Raw genomic sequence first — 6051 nt, forward strand, 5'->3', positions numbered from 1 at the left:
TCCGCGCCGACCGCCTACTCGCCAACCACTGTACTAGATGAGAGAATTCCCCGCGCCCCGCACTCCGCGCCGACCGCCTACTCGCCAACCACTGTACTAGATAAGAGAGTGAAATTGGTATTTAAGTAGGAACATTTTTGGTAATAAACACGTATTGAATCCACTTTAATCAAGAGTTTCATTTGCGATCCAGATCAAGAACCTGAACAATACAGTCCACCGAACAAGAGCTAGAACACCAACAATCTCTGATCCTTTGAAGCCGGATTCGAGCAAGTACCAAGCCCGGAACAGTGAAGACCGCTCGGAACTTCGTATCCTCGCAGCCCACTGCCATTTGAACCGAACAATGGTAGTCACCAGGAGCCAGGGTGACGCTGCAGACCAGGATAAGATCACTGAAGAAATTCGAGTGGAGCACGAACGTTTGCGGAGAATGGCATTGGATCCGCCGGCGTCGCCCACCGTGGCGCCAACCGAACGTGGAGGCCCATCCCTACGGGGGGAGGCCTGCGATCGTCAGACAAGGGAGCTCTACGAACCCACCGCTGGACCGTCAACTGCTATGAACCCCGCAGCCCAGTCATCACGACCGAGGTCCCCCGCATACTCGCATCGATCGACAGCGAGTGTGGCGGCGCGACTACAACTGGCAGAACTTGAAGCGGAGGAGAGGCTAGCGGAAATTCGACGAACCGAGCTACGCCTGGAAGCCGAACTAATTAAGAAAAGGTTAGCCGTGCAAGTGGCATCTATCCAAGACGAGGCAGAGAGCTTACGCGACGAGCCGCTCGCCGCCGCTGAACGAAGAGTGGACAACTGGTTCCGCAACAACCCGGCGCACGTACGGGGGGAGCGCGGCGAAACGCTTACCACCACGGAGCCCAACGAACGGACGAGACGAACTCGTTTCCACGGCTCACCTTCGCCTGTGAGAAGCCCTTCGCCTGTGAGAAGACCATCTCCCGTAAGAAGAGAACGAACAAGATCGCCTACGCCGGCCCGTACGCGTAGAGGAATAGAACAGCTGGCAGAAGCGATAGAGAAGATGGCAAGGCCGCGGCCCCGGCACGCAGGCGAGCTACCTGTCTTCTCCGGTGCACCGAGCGAGTGGCTGCCATTTAAAGCCGCTGTACGAGACGCAACGGAACTGTACGGATTGTCGGCCGCGGAGAACCTGCAACGACTGAGAGCCTGCCTGAAGGGTGAGGCCCGCGACGCTGTGGCTGCTTTACTACACGCGGCTACGGACCCGGCGATCATTATGAGAACGCTGGAGCAGTGTTTCGGGAAGCCCGAGGTGATCATCGACCGGGCACTCGATGAACTACGGAGAATGCAGAAACCGGGTGCGTCAGCCACGGAACTGAACACGTTCGCCGTGAAGCTTCAGAACGTTGTCTACGTGCTGAAAACCATAGACAAGCGTGGATTTCTGTACAACCCACTGCTGGCTCGAGAAGTGCTTGACAAGTTGAGCCCGCACATCCAGTCCCGCTGGTGCGACTACGCCGCAGACCACGAAGGAACAGCAGACCCAGAGATCGTCGTGTTATCACGTTTCCTTATGCGCGAGGCCGACAGAGCGCTGCGCTATATGTACTCGCCCGCCGCGAGTACTGCCGCAACAACGAGGAGAGAAGTAAGACCCGCGATAGTGAAAAGGAAGGTGAACGCCGTGTACACTGCCACTGAGAACGAACAAACGGACCGCTGCCCGAACTGCGGCCAACCCCACGCGCTACACCGGTGCCCGTCCTACAAAGCACTCAGTGTTGAACAGCGCTGGAACATGGTGCGAGAAAAAGGAGTGTGCTTCCGATGCGTTGAAAAACGACACCGTCGCCAATTTTGTAAGGCAAAGCTGTGCGGCGTGAACCAATGTCGCCGCCCGCACCACCCTACTCTGCACGAGGAACTGAGTCAGCCCATTGCGCAGCCTGCAGCACCGCTCACAACGCCGCCTGAAGTGACCCCACCGAACGCGCCGAAGCACCACGAGACCGTGCTATCACTGGGCACGCTACCACCGAAAGAGAAGGAAGTGCTGCTCAAAGTGGTTCCAGTCACTGTAACGGGACCACTGGGAAGTGTGGAGATATACGCACTGATGGACGAGGGCGCCACAATAACCCTCATCGACGAAGAACTGGCACAGCGCATCGGAGCGGAAGGACCCTCAACACCGTTGCGCCTACATGGAGTGAATATGACACAAGAACATCAGAGCCGAACCGTCAGCTTACAGCTGAAAGGAACAACGCAGGACAAGCCGATGAACATCCGAGCCCGCACGGTGCGTGATCTGAAGTTGCACCAGCAGTCCATACCGAGCTCGCTGCTGGAGGCAAAGCATCTACGGGACATACGGGAAGACGTGTGCTACGATCTGGCACGCCCGCTCCTCCTGATCGGCAGCGACAATTGGGAGCTGATAGTGAGTCGCGAACTACGAGTTGGTGGACGCAACCAACCAGCTGCATCCCGAACACAGTTGGGCTGGGTGGTACACGGAACCGTACCAAGGAACGCCGTCCATCAACGCAACAATGTGCTGCACGTGTGGACTCCTGATCATCCGCTACACGAGAACCAGCAGCACGACGACCGCCTACACGAACTGATCGAGGCACACTTCCGCATCGACGCTCTCGGCATCGCGCACAGACCGCGCGTGAGTGCTGCGGACCAACGAGCAATCGCAATGGTGAGAAGAACTATGAAGAAAGTCGATGGCGGCTACGAGGTTGGTTTGCCGTGGAAAACCGACGGAACTACGATGCCTCCGAGCTACGAGGCAGCGCTACGACGACTACGCGCCATAGAACGTAAAATGGACGCCGATCCCGCCTTCGCCGAACAGTACACCGCCCAAGTGGAGAACCTATTCAACAAAGGCTACGCGGTGCCATGCGACGGCACTGAACAAAACAGCGCTGTTAGTTGGTATCTACCACACTTTGCCGTACAGAACCCGAACAAGCCCGGTAAGCAGCGACTTGTGTTCGACGCGGCGCACAAGAACCGAGGCGTGAGCCTGAACGACCAGCTGCTGGAAGGCCCGGACCTACTGCTATCACTGCAGGGCATCCTCTTCCGATTCCGTGAAAAGCCGATCGCCGTCACCGCCGATATCCAAGAGATGTTTCTGCAGGTGAAGATCCGACCGGACGATCAACCGGCACAGCAGTTCCTGTGGAGAGGGGAGAACAGAACTGACCCACCACGATGCTTCAAAATGAGGAGCATGATATTCGGCGCAGCCAGCTCCCCATTCATGGCTCACACAGTCCGCAACCACAATGCGATCATGCACGCAGAGACCCATCCGCGAGCATTAGTGGCAATTACTCAAAGCCACTACATGGACGACCTGGTGGACAGCTACGACAGTGAACACGAAGCTCGCGCCACCATACAAGAGCTACGTGAAGTACACGCAGCGGCCAGTTTCACGCTAAGGCGCTGGAGCTCAAGCCATCCGAACGTGCTGCGCGACGTCCCGACAGAACTCAGAGCAACTACGCCCACCGCGCTCGGGACGATCGAGAGCATGGAAAACAAGATCCTGGGACTCTACTGGAACCCGCAAACAGATGAACTCGGTTTCGACACAGCCATGAACCGGGTCCCAGCCGAGGTGCGCAACCAGAGCCGCGCACCCACCAAGAGAGAAACACTCAGTGCGGTCATGTCGATCTATGACCCGCTGGGACTGCTAAGCCATTACACGATCAGAGCAAAGATCGTGCTTCAAAACCTATGGCGACTAGAAATACCATGGGACGAGCCGATCCCTGCGGAAGAAGCCGAACTCTTCGCATCCTGGCTGCGACAACTGAACGAAATCGCACGCCTGCACCTGCACCGGAACTACGCCCTGGAGAACCATGAGCACACTGAACTACATGTGTTCTGCGACGCGAGCGAACAAGCGTACGCTGCTGTGGCCTACTGGAGGGTTGTACACCAAGACGGTAGCGCGAAAGTGACCCTAGTTGGAGCAAAGGCTAAGGTGGCACCACGGCGTACACAAAGCATCCCGCGCCTTGAACTACAGGCTGCACTCATCGGAGCAAGACTCGCCGACACTATCAGGCGCGAGCACCGCATCGAGATAAAGAAGACCATCTATTGGACGGACTCATCAACCGTAGTCCACTGGGTGCGTAACGACGCGCGACGATACACTCCATTCGTTGCACATCGGCTAGGGGAGATCGCCGAACTCACGCACAAAGACGAGTGGCGTTGGCTGCCGACCGCTGACAACCCAGCCGACGATGCCACAAGACAAAGCCAGACTCCAGTACGCATGGAAGACCGATGGTTCCAAGGACCCGGATTCCTACACGAACCAGAGGACCGGTGGCCCACAGAACAGGAACCTCATGAAGATGGAGAGGAAGTCCTGCACCTGAGCCAGCAGGACGAGAGCCACTTCGACTGGATGCCTGACCCGACCCGCTTCTCGAGATTCGAGACGCTAGTAAGAGCAACCGCGAACATACTGGCTTTCACAGACATCTGCCGGAAGCGAGCGACCCGCATGGAGCTACAGCACATAGAACGCGCCGAACGAGCTCTCATGCAACGAGCACAGGAGGACGACTTTGGAGACGAGCTGAAGAGGATCAAAGCAGTTCGCCCAATCCCTAGAACGAGTCGTCTGTACAAGCTGGACCCCGTAATCGACGACGGCCTCCTGCGAGTACGAGGACGCATTGGAGCCTCAAGTGCGCCCTCCGACGCAAAACGACCTATCATCCTAGACGGTCGTCACCCCATCACGCGACTCATCGTATTGCGAGAACACGCCGCAGCAGGACACGCTAACAGAGAGCGAGTAACGAACGATCTACGACAGCGATACTGGATCATACGGCTACGACCCACCGTACGCGCCGTCGAGTATAGCTGCGCCCTCTGCCGGGTCACAAGGTCTAGGCCCAGAGCACCAGCCACAGGAGACCTGCCACGCGCCCGCCTCGATCCATTCCACCGCCCCTTCACGAACTGCGGGGTAGACTACTTCGGGCCCATTACTGTAAAAGTGGGACGCCGCCGAGAGAAAAGGTGGGGCGCACTATTTACCTGCCTCACCACACGAGCCGTTCACCTCGAGCTTGTCGCTTCTCTCTCTACGGATTCGGCACTAATGGCGTTGAGACGAATGGCAGCACGCCGCGGATGGCCGCGACTGATGTACTCAGACAACGCAACCAACTTCCGCGGCGCCGATCAAGAACTGAAAGCCGCATACGCCGAATGGGCACCCGCCCTAAGAGACGAAGGACTGACCCGGCGTATGGAATGGCGCTACATAGCACCTGGCGCCCCGAACCAAGGAGGCGCATGGGAACGCATGGTGCGCTCTGTCAAGACAGCGCTACAAGCAACGCTTCGAGAAAAGGCACCATCAGACGAAGTGCTAAGAACCCTCCTGACCGAAGCCGAGTATTCGATCAATGCTCGGCCCCTAACGCACGTGAGTGTGGACCCTCGCGACCCCGAGGCCCTCACGCCGAACCATTTTTTGCTGGGATCTTCAACGGGTCTACCGAGAACAGGACCCTGTGACGAAGCCGACAGACGAACCTGGCGTACTAGCCAAGCACTCGCAGACCAATTCTGGAGACGCTGGGTACGGGAGTACTTGCCGACCCTGGTACCGCGAGGAGAACCAGCCAGAAAGAACAACACGTCAAAACTACAAGTCGGCGACATAGTGGTTGTCGTCGACAGCACGCTACCGAGGAACGTATGGCCAATGGGAAGGGTAGAACGTACGTACCCTGGGCCAGACGGCAGCGTACGAGTCGCCGATGTCAGAACGAAGACCGGCGTCTTCAAAAGGCCAACATCGAAGCTCGTCGTCCTACTAAAGGAAGAGGAGGCTACGCAAAGCTGCGCCGGGGGGAGAGATGTTGCGGACACCGAGCTACATAATCCGCGCCGACCGCCTACTCGCCAACCACTGTACTAGATGAGAGAATTCCCCGCGCCCCGCACTCCGCGCCGACCGCCTACTCGCCAACCACTGTACTAGAT

At 57.7% G+C, this 6051-nt stretch overlaps 2 protein-coding genes across 7 annotated transcripts in view; one reads left to right on the forward strand and one right to left on the reverse strand.

Annotated features, from left to right (window-relative positions):
• LOC113233536 overlaps window positions 1-6051 on the forward strand; it is a 98209-nt gene that overhangs the window by 47580 nt on the left and 44578 nt on the right. The gene's annotated exons all lie outside the window — the stretch shown is intronic.
• LOC113233683 overlaps window positions 1-6051 on the reverse strand; it is a 51007-nt gene that overhangs the window by 24803 nt on the left and 20153 nt on the right. The window lies entirely within an intron of this gene.

Source organism: Hyposmocoma kahamanoa, unplaced genomic scaffold (assembly GCF_003589595.1).
Source record: "Hyposmocoma kahamanoa isolate Upper Pololo Valley unplaced genomic scaffold, ASM358959v1 79, whole genome shotgun sequence".
NCBI classification, from domain to species: Eukaryota; Metazoa; Arthropoda; class Insecta; order Lepidoptera; family Cosmopterigidae; genus Hyposmocoma; species Hyposmocoma kahamanoa.